This window comes from Mustela putorius, unplaced genomic scaffold (genome assembly GCF_011764305.1).
Source record: "Mustela putorius furo isolate JIRA1106 unplaced genomic scaffold, ASM1176430v1.1 tig00000508_pilon_pilon_pilon, whole genome shotgun sequence".
Lineage (NCBI taxonomy): Eukaryota > Metazoa > Chordata > Mammalia > Carnivora > Mustelidae > Mustela > Mustela putorius.
Window position 1 is genome coordinate 13,234,422 of NW_025421402.1, and position 25,756 is coordinate 13,260,177.

The following is a 25,756-nucleotide window of genomic DNA, read 5'->3' on the forward strand; positions in this document are numbered from 1 at the left end:
ATCCCAGGACCCTGGGATCACGACCCAAGACGAAGGCAGAGGCTTTAACCCACTGAGCCACCCAGGCTTCCCGAGACACAATAATTATTAACTTAGCATCTAAAATATTTATAGTTTTCATCAAATTAGTAATTATTTCTAATTGCCTTATTCTGGTAAGAAGTATTCTAAATAATAGAAGTTTTAAAAAGCTTGATACTCAAGATAAAATACATGTTCAGGGGGAAATAAAGGGTGGAAAGCAGATGAATAGAATTAGAAAAATCTTACATTTGGGCTACCATATAAAACTTGTTCAGGAGCTGGTAAGAAAGGGTTTTTACTATGAAATTTATTCTCAGATATCTAATTCATTGCTTTGGGGAAAAACTTTACTAATAAATACCAGGAACAAATCACCCCAAAACAGATTAGCTAATCATTCTATTTTTCTCCCAGAAAATAACATATTTATATTTCTTAAATCAAACAGTGATAGTTTCTTCAAGAATAGGATCAATACAGATATATGTTTAAATTTTTAATTAATTTATTTTTTATTAAGCTCCACATATAACACAGCTCAAAGTCATGACCCTGAGATCAAGAGTCACATGCTCCACTGACTGAGTCAGCCAAGAGCCTCAAAATATAGTATTTATAGTCATATTATCTACAAATAAGTTATTTTTATTTTAATGATATACTACTAATATTTCTATCATAATTTCATGTTTACAAATTTTCTTAAATAAATCTTTTTTTTTAATTAATTTTTTATTTTTTATAAACATATATTTTTATCCCCAGGGGTACAGGTCTGTGAATCACCAGGTTTACACACTTCGCAGCACTCACCAAAGCACATACCCTCCCCAATGTCCATAATCCCACCCCCTTCTCCCAAACACCCTCCCCCCAGCAACCCTCAGTTTGTTTTGTGAGATTAAGAGTCACTTATGGTTTGTCTCCCTCCCAATCCCACTCATGGCTTTTTCTTAAATGAATCTTTTATACCACCTTCAATGTTATGCTATTACTGTTAGTCATTACTGCCTATAATCTGTGAAATAACTTGTTTATGTACTTATAGCATGAACTTGTTAAGATGGGAAACTTTGTACTTTAAAATTTAAAATATCCATAAATGCACATGCATACAGCCAATATTTATGTCAAAATAATTGTAATACTTACATTTTATACAACCTTACTTCTTCTCAGAAAACTTACATATATAGATTTCATTTGACAAGGATTAATATGCATGATTTATTTCACCAGGACATTTAATAAATAGTCCGTACACATAAAGAAGAAACTATGTAAAGACTAATTATGTGCTTTTTGTATTGACTAATCTCAGTGCTTCAATTTCAATTAAGAGTACTTGTATGAGCCAACTGCCTTGTCTTCAACTGTTCTATTTCTTCTTGCATTCAAATCATTCAATCTCCTTCTCTCATGTCCTGGAAAATACCTGAAGTTCTTCCTTCTTAGCCAGTGTAAGCAACCCAGCATTTCCAATAGGACAATCTTCAAACAACTGAAATAAAACATGCAGAATGCTTCATAGAGCTCTCTACAAAATCAGCAATGACAACAAAAGAATGGTGAGTATGATTTCCACGAATATAATAGAACTTAAAGTGTCAATAAAAATCTTTTCACATGATTGCACTGAAAAACATTTTTTTTTTTTTTGGCTGAAAGAAAGAAAATATTGGTTTTATTCATTGGCACTCATGTAGTTCACATCCATGGAGGACTTTGACTCTTAATAGAGAATGAATTAGATTGTATTATGTTATTATTAGAAAGACAAGCCTCACTTCTGTATATCTACTATCAAAACACTGTTCTCACTGTTGAGTGATCTAATTCAACAGACCTCGATACTTATCTTTTCTGAATAAATTATCACATGTAATTCTATTATTGCTTAAATTAGTAATAGATGATAGTTATAGGAATTATCCATTTCTTCCATTCAAACTGGATGTCACCAAAGCAACTCAAAGATTGGCTCTGTAATTGACCTTTAAGACTGTTAAGAAGGCAAGGGTGTTTACATTCAATTTATTTGATTTATATATTGGGATGGGCAAAGAATACCCATTCCTCAAGTCCATGTTTAGGTAAAGAGAAGACGTGGGAGAAGTTATATAATTTATCAGTTCATAAATCTCACACACTGCCTAAATTATTCTTCATGTTTTCAAATTTTCATCCTGCTTCTCATGTTATTCTTTCTTTTTTTTTTCCTTTTTTCCTGATCTGTTCTGTGTCCAAGGAGTCCAAACAGAACAAATTGCATTATTTAAAAGACCATGTCTAGTGGTTTTCTGTTTGTTTTTCCAATGGAAAACACCAGAAAGAAATCTGCATATAGAAAAAAACAGACCAGGGTATTTATTTCCTTGTGTTTTTGTTTGTTTGTTTGTTTTCCCTATCTTGCCAAAATTCTGAGAATAGCAATAATGTATCTTACAGCTCCTGTCAGTTCTTAACTTTTCCACAGATCCAACTCTCTCTCTCTCTCCCAAATCTGTGTTTGGAAAGATTTCCCCCTTTCTTCTTCACATGTAGGTGTTGAAATCACTTTTTGCTAGTCCAGAGAAATAAAACACTGGATTATTTCAAATCCAGGAGAGAAAATAGCACAACCCCATCATTCTAAAAGAAGGGAGCAAATTCAGTATATTTTGATGATAAGAATTCACTTACTGCTACCTGTTCTGATTGTTTGAACATGTTCTCAATAATTCATCAGTATCTGTACCATAATGACTAATATGTAATGATTAGTATTAGCTCTGATTAGAACTACTAAATGCATTCTTCCTTTAAGATGCACTGATCTCATAGCATACTAATGACATCATCAAAGGCCCTAGGCAAAGTCAACACACAAAGTAGACCATGTTCAAAGACAGGGATGAACAACAACTTAGGCTCATCTAAAGTGGCTTTCACCTCAACTTGTTATCACAACAATGAGGAATGTAAAGGATACAAGGTATTAAGGCAAATCAAGCAAGTGAAAGTAATTACGCCATGGTTAGTTCTTCTTAGGAAGGCACTGATATTTGATTTTTCAAAGCAGATAAACAGTAAGGAAGCTCCTGAATGATGATTTCAGAGCTAAGAGATTGCTGCCTTTTACATTAAGGAAGAAAGAGTTTGCCCCAGTATTTAGGGGTGAAATAATCACATAAAAACCAATTACTTAAGGAGATGCAACAATGTATTTTTGTTTTGTGTTTTCTAAAACTCTAATTTTTTGTCCTCAGTATTGACTTGTTTTTCACAGATATGTAGCTAAATGACTGCAGCAGTGCTAATAATCATATCCAGAAATTTAATGTTTCAATGATGAAGACAGTGCAAATCTTCTTGTGGCTGTCTTTTAAAAGCAAAAATATAAATAACTAGTAAATAAATAAATACTTTGAAAATTTTGCTTAAAGGGCTTGGTAGGGTGGGGGGGAGTTGGAATTAAATTTTACATCTTGTCATAGTAGATATAAGGTAACTTTACTTGGATATAATGCACATAGTATACACCTCAAACATTTAAATTATATAACTTTTTTAGTATATTCATTGAGCTATTGAACCATCACCACAATCGATTTTAGAATATTTCTATCTATCCAATAAAGAAATCTTTCATCTACCAGAAGTCACTCCCCAGTTCCCACCAAACCACATTGGGAACCACTAATCTACTTTCTCCCTGAAAGAATTTTCCTGTTTTGGACATTTTAAATGAATGGGATCATAGTGCTCTTTTATAACTACTTCTTTTACACACATATATGTGTTTACACATATATTTTTTATATATTTCCTGATGAATTGACCCATTAGAAATACATCAACACTGTTTTACAATTACTGTCTTAGATGGTGTTCTCTTAAATCAGATAGTAGAAAAGTGTTACAAAAGTACTTCTATATTGACTTCTTTTACCTATGTAGTTACCTTAACAATGTTATTTATTCTGTGGTGTGGTTTCCACTTATTGTTCAGTATCCTTTCATTTCAGCCTGACGGAGTCCCTTTAGTATTTCCTGTGGTGAAGTCTGCTAGAAACAATATATATCAGATTTGTTGTTGTTGTAAATAGATTTGCTAGATATAGAATTCTTGCCTTAATTCTTCTTTCTTGACATATTTGATTGACAATACTACTATAGTCCAACCTCCATTATATCTGATGAAAAGTCAATTGGTAACATTGTTGAGTATGCCTGTATGAGTTATGTCCTGGAACACACATTGCTCCAAAGTCTGATACAATTAAATTTGAGCCAGCCTTTGGGGGCTTTGCCTCATTTCCTCCAGCTCCCTTAGCTGAGCAGTGGTGACTGCACAGACATCAGTGTGAACTGCACCACCATGTCTGCCTGCTCGACAAAATGGCCACCATCAATACTTGAACCCACTTCAGCAATGACTACCAAAACTTTAAGGAGCTCCATAGTGCTACTTTCTCAGGGGTCTGCAGATGTGTGAAGAATTCTTCCATACAGAAATATGCTGCAAAAATCATCAACACCAAGAAGTGATCTGCCCAGGATGACCAAAAACTATAATGTGAGGTCTGAATATTCTGACTTTTGAAACATCATAACTTTCATGAGAGTATTTCTGAAGAAGGTTTTCACAACCTCATGTTTGAACTTCTTCCTGGCAAGGAGCTCTTTGAAGAGATTGTGGCTAGAGAGTACACAGTGAAGCTGGTGCTAGCAATGGTGTCCATCAGATTCTGGAAAGTATTGGACACATCCACCAGCATGACATTGTCCACTGAGATCTCAAGTCTGAAAACCCTCTGTAGGAAAGTAGATGCAAGGGTAGCTGATTTTGGTCTTGCTATGGAAGTATGAGAACAGCAGACTTGCTTTAAGTTTGATCGAACCCCAGGTTATTTGTCCCCTGAGGCCTTGAGGAAAAAAATCCCTCTGGAAAACCTGTGGCTATTTGGGCCTGTGGGTTCATTTTATATATCTTTCTGTTGGGATATCATCCTTTCTTGGATGAAGATCAGCACAAGCTATATCCGCAGATCAAAGCTGGAGCCTATGATTTCCCATCTCGAGAGTGGGATACAGTGACTCCTACAGCAAAAACATAGTTAAGCAGAAACCATAAACCCCACAAAATGCATCGTACCTCATCAGTCTTCCAAAGATCCCCCAGTGGCCTCCATAATGCATCACTGAGGGAATATGAAATAGTTGTGCAAGTTCAATGATCTGAGAAAACTGAAAGGTGTCATGCTCACGGCAATGCTTTTCTCTAGGAACTTTCCAGCTCCCAAAATCATATTGAATAAGCAGTCAGAGGGGGTGATGTAAAGGATCAGAAACCACCATGGTGTATCCAGTTTGCAGATGGTATGGAGAGCTCCATAGAGAGCTGCCCCAGCACCATGAAAGATGAGGACATCAAAGTGCACAAACAGGAGATCATTAAGATCAGGAAACAATGGACTAAGGTTGTTAACAATGGGGTCCTTGAGGCCTACAGGAAGATTTATGATTTAAACCTTACTTTTTTTTTTTTTTTTTTGAGGCCTAGGATGACCTCTCACAGAGGGGATCGATTTCCATAAATCTTACTTCAAGAATCTCCTATCTCAAAGCAGCAAGTTTATCACACCGCCATCCTGAACCCACACAGCTACATGATTCATGTATGCAGCTTACATCCCCGGGGGAGGCCGCAATAATGCTCGAGACGAGGACCAAACCAGGCCCTGACTTGTGTCTCCTTTAAAGTCTGAATAACCTAACAAAAGGTTTAGGATGGGAAAAGTTGAGTAGCACTGAGAAAGGGTCTGTTCTATGTGTTGTGCACTCGCCTACGTGACTTCCCACATGCTTGCTAAACAAATGAGAACACTTCGGTTGGGGTCATAAGTTCGTGGCTGGTCCTTGCTGCCCTAGTACAGCCCATAAATTACTTTCAGGTTTGCTGTATCAGTACAGAACAATTGTACTGGCATCAGCCATTGGGCGTCACAAGGTCTGCTTGTAGTTAAGTGTGAAACTTATGGGAACTCGTGGTTGTTTAACTAGACATAGGTGTATTGCTTCTCCTATTATTACTATATATATGGCCTTAATGCTTTGAATAAACTTAGCACTGTTGAACATCCTCCTCAGTGCTCCTCCTGCCCCCATCTCTCTGCTTCTTGAGTTCTTTTCTTCATCCTCTTACCCTCACATTCCTGGTTGATTTGTCGTGCCGGCCGTGACACATCCCCAACATTCTGTTACATGGATGGGCGGGGTCAGCCTCTCACCAGCCAGTTGGAGACCCTGGTCTGGCAACACTGGGATGGTAAATGGCTCAGTGTCCTCTATCACCACTATAATGAGCTCAGCCACAGAGGCATTGGGAGATGCCAGACAGCCAGAGGTCACTGAGTTTCTGCAGCCAGTGGTTCTGGAGGCCCTGAGGCACACAGGCAGTCCTGTTCATTTGAGGTTTAAAACAAATTACAGAGCAGTGGCCAGCAAGACATGAGTTTGCATGCAGTCCTGCTGCTTCCCTTTTATGTCTGTGTTTTTTACAGTTAAGCAGTTAAGTGTTTTTTATAGTTAAGGAAAGAAAAAAAAAAGATTGTTTTTAAAAAAATGGAATTCGTATCATAGCTCTGATTTTAATTGTTTGAGAAACCTCCACACTGATTTCCATAATGGCTGCACCAGTTTACATTCCCAACAGTGCAAGAGGATTCGCTTTTTTTTTTTTTTTAAAGATTTTATTTATCCATGTGACAGAGAGAGAGATCACAAGTAGGCAGAGAGGCAGGGGGAAACAGAGAGCCTGATGTGGGGCTGGATCCCAAGACCTTGACCCCAGGACCTTGGGATCATGACCTGAGTTGAAGGCAGAGGCTTAACCCACTCAGGCACCCGGGTGCTCCGAGTTTTCCCTTTTTTCCATATCCTCACCAGAATCTATTTTTTCATGTCTTTTGATAGTAGCCATTCTGACAGATGTGAAGTGATAGCTTATTAATGGTTTTTATGTGCATTTCCCTAATGCCTAGTGATGAGCTTTGCTTTTCCTGTTGGCTATCTGTATATCTCCTCCGAAAAAATGTCTAATCAGATGTTTTGTGCCATTTTTAAATCAGACTGTCTGAGGTATTTGTTTTTTGTTACAGAGATGTATAAGTTCTTTATGTATTTTAGATATCAATCCTTTATCAGATATGCCTTCCAAATATTCCTCCCGTTCAGTACAGTTAAGGGAATGTAGTCAGCAATATTGTATTAATTTTGTATGGTGATAGATGGTATTACATTTGTCATGGTAATTATTTTGTGATGTGTACAAATATCAAATCACTATGTTGTGCACTTGAAAATACATTATATGTCAATTATACCTCAATTTTAAAATGAGAGAAAGAAAAAAAAATCCATGCCAAAAAAAATTAGTTTTTAAGTACATTTTGAGGGGCTCAATCTGGCTCTAAGCAAAGTCTTCTCAGCTATAGTTTTGCCTGGTTGTCTGTTAAAATTCTGACAGGTTGAAGTTTGGCTTGTTGCTCTCATGAACTACCAGCCCCCTCTTAATTGCTTATTACCAAAATTTCCATTGTTTTCAACAGTGACCGTGTGCTTAAACTTCCTCATGCTCTGTTCCGAATATAGCCTGTTTCCTTGGGGAGAGGACTTTGTTCTTACTGCCTTCCTCTCCTCTTGTGTAAATCTTGTGCATGTCTCCTGTGGCGTTGAGATAAGGGTAGAGACAGTGGCCAAAGTCCCTTAGAATGAAACCTTTGGTTTACAAACAGGGCTCTGTGCAAGGGCAGATCATGTGATCTTCTCAGCATGCCTCTACTGGCATAAAACCTCTATCCTATGAATAATGGTTAAGCAAGGATGTTGGGCCACTGTCTCTGGAATAGACCCCCTTTCTTATGGGTTGAGGTTAGATGGGAGAGGGGAACCCCAGATCTCTCATTGTCTAATGTCTGGAATACAGGTCCTACAACATAGAGCTGGGGAGAAAAAGAATTGCTGATGTCTTGCATTTCTTGGAGAGACTGTAGCCCTAGTCTGTGACCTGGAAAGAGAGAGAGCAATCTTGGCCGCACCCACCTGAGTAATGATTGATCATACTCAAATCTATAGGTTTGAAAGCACCGTGGCTCAGGTTTCCACTCCCTTGGTATTTTTATCAACACTTAGTAGAATTTCTATTTTCTTCAATAAGTTTATCTTTGTTTATATCCTTAAGACAGTATTCAGGGACATTAAATGTTTCAGTTGCTGTTTTTTGTTTGTTTGCTTTTTTTATAATTTTCACCAGTAAAGTTTGTTTCTCTTGGGAAAGGGTCCTCTGCCATCCCAGATGTCATTAAAGTCAGTTTTTCCTCCCCAAAATCAAACATACTACTAGAAGGAATATAATTCTCATTACTGTATTTGAGTAGTAATGTATGAAATACATTTTGGGGAATGAACTACTGTTCTTTATAGTACATTGTGATATTTACTAAATGGTGAAATACATGTGAAGTCATTGAGCATAGGAGCTGGCATATATATGGTTATTTACAAATTTTTCCTCTTTCTGAATATGTTGGGGGTCATTTTGTGATTATAATTAATCATCTAAAATTTATCTTGCCTAAAATATAGCCTTGAAAAAGCCTTTTAGGGATGCCTGGGTGGCTCAGTCAGTTAAGCATCAGCCTTCAGCTCAGGTCATGGTCCAGACTCCTGGGATCAAGTCCCACATCAGGCTCCTTGCTCAGTGGGGGGTCCACTTCTCCCTCTGACTGCTGCTGCTCTGCTAGTCCTCTCTTTTTCTCTCAAAAAAAAAAAAAAAAGTAAATAAAAATCTTAAAAAAATAAAAAAGAAAGAGCTTTTTAAAGTTTTATATTCTGTCAAAAGAGAACAGATGTTGGTAAGGAAACTTTTTGGAAATTAAAATGTCTCATATTTAATTAGCAGAAGTGTGAACTATGTTTAGTTATATATGTTTTAGATCAATATCAATTTTTATGCTGATGTTCACACATGTATGTTTTTCTTACATCTGTTATTTCTGCATGGAGAAATGCATCCAACTAGTACTTCTAATCCTTACTAAGTCCTCAAAGAACCATGTAGGTGAAAACAATAACCCCATTAATATCACAAGAGTGCCAATCTCCTCATAGGTTCACCCCATATATTCGATTTAGTTTAATCAATTTTATTTTGTTCCTGGCCTGCAATTGTACTCTGTCTTTCAGATTTGTGCACTGATTAAGGTTTTTGCCTTATCCTTGGAACTTATTAAGTATGTAACTGAGACTTACCTTTTGGCTTTTCTCATTTTTATCTATTTATGAGAATTAATATTAGTCCTATCTTCTCCTCACATGCCATGAGAATAAGTAAAAATATTAATCACTTCATCAACTCTATGAGCCAGATAATATTTCACATGCATTGTAAATTGTCATAAACCAAAATATATTTTTTAAAAATATTTATAAGTTCAATGAATTATTTTAGACTGTTTGAATTAGACATAGACCTGAGAACTAAACTGGACTATTATTTTTGTCTTTTAAAAGCACTGTCGGCATTATAGAGACAATATCTCTCAGAGCTAGTGAAACTGGGGTAGAGATCAAGAAAAAGACAAACATACACTGAAATTTAAGGGATTCCAATATAAGAAGGGAATCCTGAGTGAGTGAATTAATGAACACTTGTGTAAGAAAAAATATTAAAATTAATAAAACATGCCAAATATTCTTAGTGACTAGAGGTGTTTTGTTTTGTTTTGTTTTAACCTCCAAGATTTTATTTAAACTCAAGTTAGTTGGGGCACCTGGGTGGTTCAGTGGGTTAAACCTCTGCCTTCAGTTCAGGTCATGATCCCAGGGTCCTGGGATCGAGTCCCGCATCGGGCTCTCTGCTCAGCGGGGAGTCTGCTTCCCCCTCCTCTCTCTCTGCCTGCCTCTCTGCCTACTTGTGATCTCTGTCAAATAAATAAATAAAATCTTAAAAAATATATATTAAAAAAATAAACTCAAGTTAGTTAACATATAGTGTAGTATTGGTTCAGGAGTAGAATTTAGTGATTCATCACTTACATCGAACACCCAGTGCTCATCACAGTAAGTGCTGTCCTTAATGCCCATCACCCATGTCCCCCATTCCCGACCACTTTCCCTCCAGCGACCCTCCGTTTGTTCTCTCTAGCTGAATCTCTTGTTTGCCTCCTTATCTGTTTATTTTATTTTATTTTTATTTTCCTTCCTTGTGTTCACCTGTTTTGTTTCTTAAATTCTACATATAAATGAAACCATATCGTATTTGACTTTTTCTGAATGACATGCATTGTCATTTTACTATTTACTATTTTACTAAGCATAATACATCTAGCTCTACCCACATCACTGAAAAGGGGAAGATTTCATTGTTTTTGATGGCTAAATGAGAGTCCATTGTGTACGTAGAATCCACCTTCTTTATCTATCATCAGCTGATGGACTTCTGGGGTCTTTCAATACTTTGGCTATTGTTGATAATTGACTAGAGGTTTTTTGGAAGCAACACTGAAAGATCATTTTTGAGAACAAGTTGACTTCAAATATGGAAGGTTTGTTCTCTCCTTTAATAAGTAAAAAACTCATCTACATTGAGTCTATTTTTGTGTGTGGTGTAAGGAAATGGTCCAATTTCATTTTTCTGCATGTGGCTGTCCAATTTTCCCAGCACCATTTATTGAAGAGGCTGTCTTTTTTCCATTGGACATTCTTTCCTGCTTTGTCGAAGATTAGTTGACTGTAGAGTTGAGGGTCTATTTCTGGGCTCTCTATTTTTTTTTTTTTTTCCTGGGCTCTCTATTCTGTTCCATTGATCTATGTGTCTGTTTTTGTGCGAGTACCATGCTGTCTTGATGATGACAGCTTTGTAATAGAGCTTGAAGTCCGGAATTGTGATGCCACCCACGTTGGCTTTCTTTTTCAATATCCCTTTGGCTATTCGAGGTCTTTTCTGGTTCCATATAAATTTTAGAATTATTTGTTCCATTTCTTTGAAAAAGATGGATGGTACTTTGATAGGAATTGCATTAAATGTGTAGATTGCTTTAGGTAGCATAGACATTTTCAAAATATTTATTCTTCCAATCCAGGAGCATGGAACATTTTTCCTTTTCTTTCTGTCTTCCTCAATTTCTTTCATGAGTACTTTATAGTTTTCTGAGTATAGATTCTGTGCCTCTTTGGTTAGGTTTATTCCTAGGTATCTTATGGTTTTGGGTGCAATTGTAAATGGGATTGACTCCTTAATTTCTCTTTCTTCTGTCTTGCTGTTGGTGTAGAGAAATGCAACTGAGTTCTGTGCATTGATTTTATATCCTGACACTTTACTGAATTCCTGTATAAGTTTTAGCAGTTTGAAGTGGTCCTTTGAAGGACCTCAATGTGAGAAAGGAATCCATCAAAATCCTTGAGGGGAACACAGGCAGCAACCTCTTCGACCTCAGCCGCAGCAACATCTTCCTGGGAACAATGCCAAAGGCAAGGGAAGCAAGGGCAAAAATGAACTATTGGGATTTCATCAAGATCAAAAGCTTTTGCACAGCAAAAGAAACAGTTAACAAAATCAAAAGACAACTGACAGAATGGGAGAAGATATTTGCAAACGACATATCAGATAAAGGACTAGTGTCCAGAATCTATAAAGAACTTAGCAAACTCAACACCCAAAGAACAAATAATCCAATCAAGAAATGGGCAGAGGACATGAACAGACATTTCTGCAAAGAAGACATCCAGATGGCCAACAGACACATGAAAAAGTGCTCCATATCACTCGGCATCAGGGAAATACAAATCAAAACCACAATGAGATATCACCTCACACCAGTTAGAATGGCTAAATTGAACAAGTCAGGAAATGACAGATGCTGGCGAGGATGCGGAGAAAGGGAACCCTCCTACACTGTTGGTGGGAATGCAAGCTGGTGCAGCCACTCTGGAAAACAGCATGGAGGTTCCTCAAAATGTTAAAAATAGAACTGCCCTATGACCCAGCAATTGCACTATTGGGTATTGACCCTAAAGATACAAACATAGTGATCCAAAGAGGCACATGCACCCGAATGTTTATAGCAGCAATGTCCACAATAGCCAAACTATGGAAAGAACCTAGATGTCCATCAACAGATGAATGGATCAAGAAGATGTGGTATATATACACAATGGAATACTATGCAGCCATCAAAAGAAATGAAATCTTGCCATTTGCGACAACATGGATGGAACTAGAGCGTATCATGCTTAGCGAAATAAGTCAAGCGGAGAAAGACAACTATCATATGATCTCCCTGATATGAGGAAGTGGTGATGCAACATGGGGGCTTAAGTGGGTAGGAGAAGAATAAATGAAAGAAGATGGGATTGGGAGGGATACAAACCATAAGTGACTCTTAATCTCACAAAACAAACTGAGGGTTGCTGGGGGGAGGGGGTTTGGGATAAGTGGGTGGGATTATGGACATTGGGGAGGGTATGTGCTTTGGTGAGTGCTGTGAAGTGTGTAAACCTGGTGATTCACAGACCTGTACCCCTGGGGATAAAAATATATGTTTATAAAAAATAAAAAATTTTAAAAAAAAAGTAAAAAACTCAGTATGTGTTGCTATTGCTGTTGCTTTGTTCTTCTCAGGAGTAGAGGAAGCTGATACATTAAGGAAATGTAAGTGAATATTATGAACTATTGATATACAAGATTTGGACAGAACCACACATTAGGGGCTAGTTTCTGTTATCTAAGCATGAGCTGATAAGGAACTAAGCATGGGAAGTTGCTGTGGGGTTGGAAAAAAAAAGCCAGATGCAAAAAAAAAGTCATGAAGTCTGGACCAGCAGGCTTCCAGAAGGGAGAGAGAGGCATCAAGTATAAGCAATGTTTTTCAAAATAAGATAGGAAGAAAAATAAAAAGTGTTTCATCCTGGGGATTTTAGATCTATGCATATTATGCACAACAGGTAATGCTCTGCACTACAAAAGTTTTAAAATCTGAAATAATAAGCAGAGAATGTGGCATATTATATCCAGCGATAATAAAACTTCATAGCCTCAAGTGTGTGCTGTGAAATTTCCTTTATAAAACATTAATTATATGAATGTGTCACATTAAGCAGTTCTTGGAAAGAATTCTTATGTTCCACTCAGAAAGCTGGATTGATTTTTCTACTCATGAACAGTGCAAATTTAGTTAAAATATTGCTTCTCAAGGATTTTACTTTCGCGTCTAAGGGATTATTTAATATTGGCTATCAATTCAGGTAACAATTATTTCCAATGGGCAATCTGTTCTTAAGATATATGGAACCGATTAGAAAACCCCTGTAGGTTGAATATTTAATTATAAACAGCCTAATTAACTTAATTTCTCCTAATACTATAGTCTGAAATTTTGCAGAAGTCAGAGAGATACACTTTCCCATTCAAGACACATGCTTTATCAAAATTGCTCAGTGTGGAAAAAAAATATTATGATTTTCCCCATTCTGGAAGTTTATACATTTGGCAAAATGTAATAGTTCTTCTGATTTATGACTTTAAATTTATTAATTTTCATTACTAGAACTAATTATGGCCATTTCTACTTACTATTTCCCTCATTAGAAAGCTCCATTACACATCATCAGTCAATTAATGACTCATTGCTCTCACTGTCTTTTCTGCTGTGTTATATTAACTTCATGAGTAGCAAAGGTTTAAGTATTTAGATAATTTTGATTACTACTATTTGTAAGAGAAAAGCAACCAAATTTGTAATAAAGTGATCTGCATCACATCCAGATTTTCTCAAGCATGAATCTTACATTTTGGAAGTATTTTTCAAGAGAATAAAGTTTTCAATTTATTTACAAAAATATAAATAAAAATTAGGAACTTGAAAGGGCCCACATGAGTGAGAGATCACAAAATGTATGCATTTTGTGTCTGCTTCTAACAGAATGTCTGCTTCTAAGGAATACAATTGTCACTATGATATTTAAAGGGTGAGACAAATCAATTTCAGTGACGAGAAAAGCTTTCTAATGTGGCATACTGGGAAAAGTAGAGGAACTAAAGACCTCTTTTTTATTCTCTTAATAAATGCTGTGGATAGAAAGTGATATATCTCTGTTCTTTAATTTTGTATTACCAACTCAGCTTACGGAATGTATACCAAAAATGAAAACTTCTCCTCCTTAATACCTTGAACATAATTTTGTAGCTAATAAGATAACAATGGCATATCAATATATATTCTGGAAGGAAAAGAATACCACTGATAAAAATAAAAGGAGATATTGTCATTACTGGGGAAGTATTTGCAACACTTGCATTTGGCAAAAGGAAACTATTAAGAACATAGAAAGAATTCCTACAAAGCAACAAGAAAAAAGAAACATACAGGTGGAAAAATGAAAGAGGTAACCAAAATAGCCAGTAAATATTCAAATGATATCAACCTCATCAACCATCACAGAAAGACAATTTGAACCACAATGTTCGATACTAAGTTTTGCCTGGGGTGTAGAAGAGCCAGAGCTACCATACATCACTGTGAGTGAGAATATGTACATCTTCTATGCTATCTACTAAATCTCAGTGAGCATCTATGCCATTACTCTGCAATTCCATTTCTTGGAGTGTCCTCAATAGAAATATAAGTATCTATTCTCCATACCACATGTAGTAGAATGTCATAGCAGTGCTATTCATAGTATAGCAAAACTCTAAAATTATGTCTATCATCATTAGAAAGATAGGTAAATTATGGAATACTTGTGTAATCAAATACTATACAGAGTAAAATGAATTAAATAATACTTACAGAACATGAATTATCCTCACAAATATAATATTAAGGGAAAGGAGTCAGATGGAAAAAAATACATACTGAATGATGACAATTCTTTTTTTTTTAACCTTCCAATTTTTTGTTTAAATTCTAGTTAGTTTATATACAGTGCAATATTAATTTCAAGAGTACAATTTCATGATTCATCATTTACATACAACATCCAGTGCTAATCATGAAAAGTACCCTTCTTAGGTGCGCTTGGGTGGCTCAGTGGGTTAAGCCTCTACCTTCAGCTCAGGTCATGGTCTCAGGGTCCTGGGATCAAGCCCCTCATTGGGCTCTCTGCTTGGCGGGGAACCTGCTTCCCCTTCTCTCTCTGCCTGCCTCTCTGCCTACTTGTTCTCTCTCTCTCTCTCTGTCAAATAAACAAATAAAATACTTTAAAAAATAAATTAAAAAAAGAAAAAAGAAAAGTACCCTCTTTCATACACACCACCATTTAGCCCATCCTCCACCCACCTCTCCCCATCCACCCTCAGATTCTTCTCTATCATTAAGAGTCTTTTATGGTTTGCCTGCTCTCTCTCTCTCTCTTTTTTTTACCCTCCCCAATATTCATCTGTTTAGTTTCCTAAATTCCACAGATTAGTGGAATCATGTGGTATTTGTCTTTCTGTCACTGACTTATTTCACTTAGCATAATACACTTTAGCTCCTGAGCCTAGGTGGCTCAGTTGGTTAGGCAGCTGCCTTCGGCCCAGGTCATGATCCCAGAGTCCTGGGATCGAGTCCCACATGGGGCTCTTTGCTCAGCATGGAGCCTGCTTCTCCCTGTGCCTCTGCCTGCCTCTCTGTCCGCCTGTGCTCACTCTCTTGCTCTCTATCTCTCTCTCTCTGCCAAATAAATAAATAACATGTTAAAAAAAATACACTCCAGCTCCATCCACATCATTGCAAATAGAAAATTCCGCTCTTTTTATTGCTGAGTAATAGTCCTGTGTGTGTGTGTGTGTGTGTGTGTGTGTGTGTATACCACATCTTTATCCATTCATCAGTCAGTGTACACTTGGACTTTTTCCATAGTTTGGCTATTGTTGATAATGCTGCTATAAATGTTGTAGTGCCTATACCCCTTCAAACCCATATTTTTGTGCCCTTTGGATAAATACCTACTAATGCAATTGCTGGATCATAGAGTAGTTCTATTTTTAATTTTTTTGAGGAATCTCCATACTGTTTTTCAGAGTGGCTGCATTTCAAAAGCTAACAAAACTATTCTGTAGAAATTAGTATTGTGCGTCCTTCTATAGAAGAGGGAGGTAGCATGAGAAGCTTTCTGAAATAGAGGAAAGTCACTAACCTGATCTCTTGGTTATCACAAAGTTACCTTTTTGCATTTTTTTTCACTTTTTTCAGTGTATGCTAAGTTAAACAACAGAAATTTAAAAAAAAAAAAATCCTCAGGAGGGAGAGGAAAGAAAGAAAAGATTCAGAAATTAATTGTAACCTTTAGGGTTTTTTTTCTTTCTTTCTTTCTTTCTTTTTTTTTTTTTTTTTTTTACTTGATCATGAAAGACTAAAAGAATGTTTGCACGAATGGGACATTGAGAAAGATTATAATTTTGTGGTCATGTTCAAGTTAGTGTGTGGAAAATATGAGGTTTACATCCATATAATGGATATTTCAATAACTTACTTAAACTCAGAAATTTATTAGAATGAAATAATGCCTAAGTGTCAACTGGTGTATGTGGGTTTGTTTTGGTTTGGTTTGGTTCATCACCTGCAGAAGTCAGTGGAGTGTTTGGATTGGAGCTACAATATTGGCATCTAAACTACCCACATTTCACCTTCCTTGTATCTGTGAAAAAGAAGGATTTTTAAAAGAGAAAATGGAGAAAGGTCTTTAAAACACGAGTTTCTCTGGAAGAAAAGTGGCCTAAGCAACAATTTAGCCTCAAGTTATTGTTTCTTTCTTATGATCATAAAAAAAATGTAAAAGCAAGCTCTAGTGTGTTAAAAATCCTACAAAATGGTCTTATGAATTGGGTTTATCTTTTGTTTGATCTAGTAAATCTTATATAAATGGTGTTCAAATATGGATGCTTGATGTTTGATGCATTAGAAGCAGTTCAAAAGGCAGAAATATGCATGAAAATCATCTTTTTTTAAGATTAAATTTTACTGAGAAAAATATTTATCATATTTTTTAAAATGTGGTTGCGAATCTTACAGAAAAATTATAATAAAATAATAGGATAATATGTAGCCTATTTAAAGATTGGCTAAATATGATGGTCTCCAGATGTCTACAAAGAAAAAAGATAATTAAAAATGAAATACATTAGATATTGTTTTCTCATTAGATAACCCATACTGTCCTAATTCACAGTATGGCAATAGTAAGACCATATTCCTAAGAAAATATTTTAAAAGATAACGAATAATAATTAACTGAAATATCTGTCTCATGAAAATGTCTTGCTGATTGGATTTTAACTTGGAGAATTAGTGGATTACTATTGAATATGATGATGGTAAGGGAAAAATCAGTTTAGTAAATAGTTAAAATACATAATATAGAAATAATACTTGACCAAGTGTAGAAAAAATGCCTTGTGTATTTTTTAATGGTTTTGTACAATAAGTGGACTTTTGTGAAAAACCTAAAATTATAAAGAAAAGAAAAATTATTACTGAATAAGAAATAGTTAAATATTTCTAACTAGAGGTTTTAGATCGCCAGAGCAGCTGTGAAGCAATCGATGGGGAAATATTTGGTAGACAAACAGGAAAGAGGTCCACTCTTCTAAGGATTAATCTTTTTGGTTCCCCTGTGTTGGGAACAATTTCCACAAGCTCGATATAAGAGGAACAAGATAAAAACATTAGCCGGATTTGATAAAAGGATATTACCAATAAAAAACTCAGAGAGACTTCAGAGATCTATATAAAGGGCCACTATGCAATATCATCATGCTAGGAAACTTAGGAATAAAAGAAGGGCATCTTGGTGGCTCAGTCAGTTAAGCATCTGACGCTTGATCTCTCCTCCGGTCTTGATCTCAGGGACATGAGTTCAAACTGCCCTCTGGGCAGGGAGCCTAATTAAGGCGGGGGGGGGAAGAAGAGAATCGGTATTTATTTATTATTATAAAAAATAATTATTTCAGTTAAGCATAAACCTGGATTTCCCTGGAAGAATGAGAAAATATGGACACCTTACAAATTCAGGACTTGAACACGTAAAAGCGCATATTAGTTTGATGGATAACGTTCAGTAGAGCCAGTGTAGCCAAGATGCACTATGAAACCAGAACAGTTTTAAGTATGAAGAAAGTCTTGAAAAATATCTAGTAAAATCAGACACAGGGCTTAGGAGGTCATAGTGTTTGTTTAGAAAAGTAGAAGTATAGCCATTGTAAAAATTGACCTAGAGTCAGAAGAAAAAGTTAAAGTCCTCAGAGTATTTGGAGACCTGAAAGATATTACCAAAGACAAGTAAACTATAGCAGAAATAAGAATACAATTTGGGGGCCACCTTTGTAGCATGTAACCAGTCTCCAAACAAATAAGATGATCAAAAAAATGAAGAAATGACAGAAATATGTGTTATTGAAAGTAACATCAAGAAATATAGTAGAAATAGTGACAAACATAGCATCAAGAAAAATAAAGTAACCTATCAAATCTTAGTAACTCATCTCAGGATAGAGGACAAGTCTATTTCCTTGGGAACTGTGTTTTAGAAGTCAGAAATATAGAGGTCCCAGCATATCACAACACACACACACACACACACACACACACACACACACACACACACAATACACTGGCCACTTCCATCAGTAGGGATTCAGAGCTTTGTGTTGCCATGAAACTGCTGAGATCATTTTCATGATCAACAGCATTTAAACCCCAGGGAAAATCTTCACATCTCTCGTTTTATAATCTTAATATGGAAGACAGCATGGTCCAAATACCCAGTCTCACGAAGTTTTGCTGCAGCTGATGATGGAGAATGCTGCTTCCTAAAGTGGAGAGGATTTGATCATCAAAAGCATGAAGATTAAAGAAAAGAAAAAAGAATTGTCATATCCCTCCACAGGAATCAGTGAATATAATGAAGTCTTGAATGTATTGTTTCTGTTTGATGCCAAATATCAAAGTTCTATGCCTATTTATCCTTCAGTCCATGGTTACTGAAATACTCATAACTTAGAGTGGTAACTAATTGCCCATAGCAGTAAGGAAATCTTCCAATATTAACTATACATTATTACTCTCAAATCTTGATATAAATATCTATACATAATTAGTAAAGCATGATATGAATTATTCAGATTAGAAACTAGATTTCAATTTAATTTTAATATGATGTTCAAAATTATGTAACAACTCAGGTGTATTTAAATAAGTTTGGTTTTAAAAATTGATACGTATTAGTTATAATTGTATTTTGCCTATCAATTTAATGCATAACTTGAATATACTTGGAGAAAAAAATTTTGTAAGCATTTTTGAAGTATATATGTAAGGTTTTGACTTTTAACATTAAAATTAAATTATATTTTTTCATGAAAATATATTTATATTTTCTATACTTAGAATTTAAATCTCTTCATCATTACTATCAACAGATTGTATATTTATTTATTTATTTTTCAGAGAGAAAGAGCATGCACACAAGCAGGCAGAGCGGCAAGCAGAGGCAAAAGAGAAGCAGGTTCCCTGCCAAGCAAGGAGACAGATGCGGGACTGGATCCCAGGATGCTGGGATCATAACCTGAGATGAAGGCTGTGGCTTAACCGACTGAGTCACCCAGGCATCCCACTATCAACTGATTGTATAAAACTACCATTAGAATAAGATAACTAATGAATTTCCTGATATATAGAAACAATAAATTTTATGGAATAAATAAGAAGGATTTATGTATTGTGTATACTCTTATTTTGTTATTAATATAAACATTACTTGTATATCAATGGAACACCCAGAAGTAGGCAATATTGGTTTTATTTGATACTTTGCAGGCTTCCAGTTTTCTAAAACCTTAGCTTTAATCATATCTGTCAATTTTGTTGGAATGGAGATATATTTGTCATAATAGAAGGAAAAAAAACATTTTCACAATGGATTAACTTTACTTACAACTTTAAATTTCTTAGACGTACAAAATGTTAGCCTCCATTTGTATTCTAGCAACAACCCAACAAATGTCAGAGGTGTGCCTGTTTAGTGGTTTTGGAAGAAATTAATGGATGTCTGCTGACCTATGATTCTACATGGAAATAAAGAGTCCTAACAGTTACAGGGGAAATGGATGGATAGAGATATACAAATAAATGAAAGCAAATGAAGTTTCAGTACTTAAGAATGAAAATGAAGAATAGGATGGAAAAGAATAAACAAAGCAAATAAGAGGCAAAGTTACCACCTCTACATAGATTCCATCCTGAGTTTTCAAAGAATACAGTGGAGTGATTTTAAGTACGTATTGAGCATTCACTGCAAGATACAGATAGGTGTTCAAAGCCACATTCTTTTCTAAGATAGGGTTAGAATTCAAACCATAGGTTCTATGGCTTCAAACCGTACACTTGCTACTGTGTTCCATCTTATGACTCAAGTGATTGTTGTTAGAGAAAAAATAGTTTAGCTATAGTATATTTCTCAGTTATCTCTATAGAAATAATGTATTTGCTAAAGGCATAAAGGCAATGTTTCATATACACGAATGAATGTCTTTGTTTTTGGAATCCAAATCAGTCAGATTAAAACATAATTCTATAGTTCCCATCAGAGTTGGCTAACTACTATAATTAGCAACCTGGTGTAAGTAGTTATAGATGTCATCTAGATGCAAGATTTATTTTTTTTATTTTAATAAACAATAGAGAAAGAATAGCGATTATCCTTGATAGATATTAGGTAACCCAAATCTATATTCTCGCCTTTGCAAATACCTTGACATTGTGACCATTTGCAAATATAAATTCATCAGTATTCACATAGAGTAATTTTTATTTTAAATATGTACAAAGATTATATGAAAATTATTGATTTCTTTCACCTTTGGGTCAATAAAAATACAGAATGACAATAAGTTTATAGATCTAGATATATTTCATATTTCATAACATTGTTATGTTAGAGAGTACTAACATAACAAATATGGTTTTTGTTTGCTCCTGATGAAATTCTAAATATCAAGGTGTATTTCTAGACTGCTGTGAAGTAAAATATATTTATGCCCTTCACCTCTTATTTGTTAGAAAGATTATTTTATCAGTTTCTCAGGGAAATTTTTTACCTCTTCTACTCAATCACATTTTATTGTTCTTGATAACCTAAGTCTGCTTTTAGAAGACAGAAGTCAATGATTGTAAACTGTAAAATATAAATAAATAAATAGAATAACATAAAACATTGTGTCTCTACATGAACTTTAACTGGGTTCAAGAGACTTCAATAAAATAGGTATTTGCAAATATATTTTTCAATTTTGGGTTTGCAATCTCCAAAGTTTCCTAGGTGAAATCTAAAACTGGCTCCTGTAATGAAGAAAGAAAACTGAAGAAAGAGATGAGCTATTTTAGATTGGTAGGTGGCAGGCTTGTTTATTTGTTCATTTGTTTGCTTGTATTTGGTGGCAGGTTTAATAAGCAAAGGAACTTACATGTGAGGCTTACCTTTGGTGGCCACAAGATGACTAGATCTCAACATCCACTCACCAGAATGGGGCTCAGTCACATACTCAGTCCAGATGGTTTCAACAACACCTTACTCTCTCAAGGCTCCATCCTTGAAAATGACTTCCACTGTGGAAACAGTGGGGAGAGTGTGCATTCTAAGGACAAGGGAGAGTGTCTGGGTCCAGATTGCCAGTCAACCAGTGGTTCCACACACTAAGTTACATCCTACAGCACGATCCAGTACACAAACTTTGTATTCGGTACAGAACTAATGCTATTTAGAAAACAAAACAAAACAAAACAAACAAATATTTATAGAATTCTCATTGTTTTCTTGAGAATAAATGATCCACATGATTAATATTTGCAAGACAATTCTGAACATTTTTATCATTTATATTATTTTGAGCTCTACTTGGTTAAAAATAATATTTCGAAGGGCAATACTTATAATACATCTTTAAGAATGGTTTAACTTGTACACAAATAGATTTATTAATTTTTAGGAAAAAATGAAAATCTAAGTCACTAAATTAAAATCTTATATTTTTTATAATGTAGACGAAGTATCATGTAAACATGACCATAATAAACCCACCGTTTCCTATTCCATTTAATTAATGAATCAACTGTTCCAATTACTATTACATGCATTATCCCTCAGAAAACAGATTAACAAGGATTATTCACAACACCTCTGTGGAATATTATGTTTCTTGCAGTAATGATGACAGAATTAAGATTTAGATGGGTTAAAACACTTCTCATGGTTAAGAAGTGACATTAGGACTATACCAATATTTTAATACCAATGTTCTAAAAATCAGAGAACAGTACTTCTCTAATTAGGTTACATTAACAATGACAACAAAAAGAATTGGTGTAAGAATGACCAAATTCAAGCTCTGGATCCATTCCATATAAACCATTTATGCCCTGGCTTCTTCATCTACAAAGTACTAGAAGAGTGTCTCTCACACGGTGTTGTTTTGATAATTAATAAAGATAGAACATTATTATTATTATTATTTTATTATTATATATTATTATATTATTATAACCCTTTCCATATATCTATATTAATTATTATTATTATAACACTTTACATATATCTATATTAATCCTTACCACCACTTGTTGCAAAGTCAATATTACCTTTCCTATAGGGAAATTTAAAATAAGAAACTGTAATTAGGGGTGCCTGGGTGGCTCAGTGGGTTAAACCTCTGCTTTCAGCTCAGGTCATGATCTCAGGGTCCTGGGATCGAGCCCCACGTGGGGCTCTCTGCTCATCAGGGATCCTGCTTCCCTCTCTCTCTCTGCCCTCCTCTCTGCCTGCTTGTGATCTCTGTCAAATAAATAAATAAAATCTTAAAAAAAAGAAACTGTAATTAATTTGGCTAAGGTATTACAATTAAATTTTTATTCCATTAAATTCAAATACAGTTTTCACTTTATTATATTTCTTCCAAATAACTTACATCAAAACTGGCATGCTGTTATATAATAAATATGTTTCTTTGTCTTTTTGAACTTTTCTCCATAGAGCAGTCATTTATTTTGCACAGAATATGGCTTACATCAATCTTTAAAGTGATATTTATAGGTAGAGAGAGTAGGTAAGTTTTATGTAAGTACCAGGCAGGGCCTCATGACGCCCAGAAATTTCCCCATATCGTTTTACTAATGTACTTTATTTTTTTTTATTAGTGAAGATTTTCTTCTCTTAAAGGAGACTTTTAAGACATCATTCTGCAATTTTCAGTAACATTAACTAATGTCCTACTTTTGAATTAATAATTTTCTGTTCCCTGAGAGTAATATCTTAGAAAGTGACATGGATGGATAACTACCTCTGTTAATACAATAGAGATTGTAGATTTTTTTTTTCCCACTAGAGATTGTAGATCTTTGAAATGCAGAGCTATATATTAAGAACTCTGAAGTCCAGAGAAAGGAGAATATTCATTGAAAAATTAGGGCAGTTCTCACCATTAGGATAAAGTCACTTTGCTGTTACATAATTTAAAAACACACTTGAATTTGTAAAGATAATCTGTGCACTGTCCCCAACTATTGTCCTATAAATGCTAAATAGTTGTCATCTGGCCAGTCCATACGAAAGGCCAGGCAAACACAAGAGTAAATCTTTAAAACAATATGAAAAATTAAATAATTTGTATGTCTCAAAATACCTAAACATTAACCATCATGTACAAAAAAACCTTAATTTCTTGAGTGTTTAATTATTATCTAGACCAAAGTTTTTTGCTAAATATTTATTCATAAAAAGAATATTGGATCAGTTGTATGTTGAACAACAAGTAATCCAACATTTTAAAATTTCTTGTCAGTAAAATCAGTGTGAGGAGCTTGATGAAACTCATTATCAGAGGAAAAAAAAAAAAACTTTCAAAGATTTACTTACTTATTTTAGAGAAAGAGAGACTCAAGCAGATGCCAAGCTGAGCATGTTGCCTGACACAGGGCTAAATCTCATGACCCTGAGATCATAACCTGAGCTGAAACCAAGAGTCAGACGCTTTACCCACTGTGTCACCCAGGTGCCCCTCGACCAGAGAAACTTTTAATGAACTGTCTAAAATTAATGAAGTCAGTTATTCAATGTTTCCACAGATTGCACAAATGGCTTATAATAAATTGAGAGCCATCATTCCACAAAGTCTAGGGAAATTTTTAAGAACCCTGCAAGGCCAGGCACTTCAAGCTGGGGCTGCAACTTTCTCCTGTAAGGAAATATTCCAGGGGCTGGACAACTGAATATCAACTGCCCCAGCAATCTGTCGCAAAGGAGCTCTTCTAGGTGGATTCGCATCTATTGAACACCAACAGATCCTTTCTCCCAGGCTCCAAGGATAGACCTGCATAGAGGAGAATGAAGTGTAGAAGCTGGATAGCAACACAAGATTTACCTACTTTCCATGTATATACATGCACAGCTCCTTCTCCATAGGGGAGATCTGAATGGGGAGGGAGGACACAGTGAAGGACAAATTCTCCATCCCTAGCATGCTAGCTGCTGCTCCACAGAGAAGAGGTTCTGTCCTGTCCAAGGACGGCCAGGGCAAGCCTCAAAAATGAGCAGTCCCTGGCCGTGAAGAGCCTAACTGTATTTGGATTACATTGTGGAACAATTAATAATTCAGGGACTTGATAAAAATAGTAAAGCAATCAGCTAGTTATAAGTGGAGACTAACAACTTGGTGGGTTACCAATAGAAGCAATCAGAAGTTAGTAAGATCAGGGAAAATAAAGTAGAAGACTGTGTTAAAAATAAGTAAATAAATAAAACAAAGCAAGCAAGCAAACAACATACCCACAAACTCCCTGAAATATGGAAGTGGTTCCCAGACCACACACACAATAAGTGGTGAAAAACTTCCCGACACAGGGCACTTAAACATAAACTCTCATTTATCAGAACTTACTGCTAAACTATGCTGACACAGGAGCAACATCTAGGAAACCAGGAAATAAAGACAATAATAAGAAAAAAAATCTGAATAGGGACATGAAAGGCTGCATAATATGGAGTAAACAGACCTCATAAAATTAGTTGATACAGTAATTAAGACAACATGATATTGATGAAAACGTAGACAAATAGATCAATGAAACAAAATGGAGAGCCTGGAGTCAGAATTACATAAACATAGTTAGCTAATCTTTGACAAAAGAATAAAGGCAGTAAAATATGGCGAAAATAATCTTTTCAACAAATGGTGCTGGAACAACTGGATATCCACATGCAAAAAAGTGAATTGAGATGCAGACTTTACACCTTTTACAAAAAGTAACTCAAAATGGCTCTCAGAACTAAGTGTAAAATGCAAAACTTTAAAACTCCTAGAAGATAACTCAAGAGAAAATCTCTATGACCTTGGATATAGCAATGACTTTTTAGATACAAAATTAAAATCTCAATCCACTAAAGAAATAATTTACAAACTGGACTTGATTAAAATTATAAACTGTTGCTCTGCAAATTGTGTTGAACCAAGACACTGAGGAAATAGAAAAGTGAAAAAACAAATAATAATAAAACACTGAAAGGAGACAGGAAAAAATGTCCAGTATTTCTACAAAGAGGTTTTAAATGTCCAGTATTTAATGAAAAATGATGAGATGTGCAAAGATACAGGGAAGTAAGACACTTTTATAGGAAAATAAGCAGACATGAAAAGCTGAAGTTGAGGGATCCTTAATGGTCC

The 25,756-nt window shown here is 35.3% G+C and overlaps 1 pseudogene; it reads left to right on the plus strand.

The window, feature by feature from the left end:
- Positions 1–4,404: 4,404 nt before the first annotated feature.
- On the plus strand, positions 4,405–6,420 carry LOC123392333 (annotated as a pseudogene).
- The last annotated feature ends 19,336 nt before the right edge of the window (positions 6,421–25,756 follow it).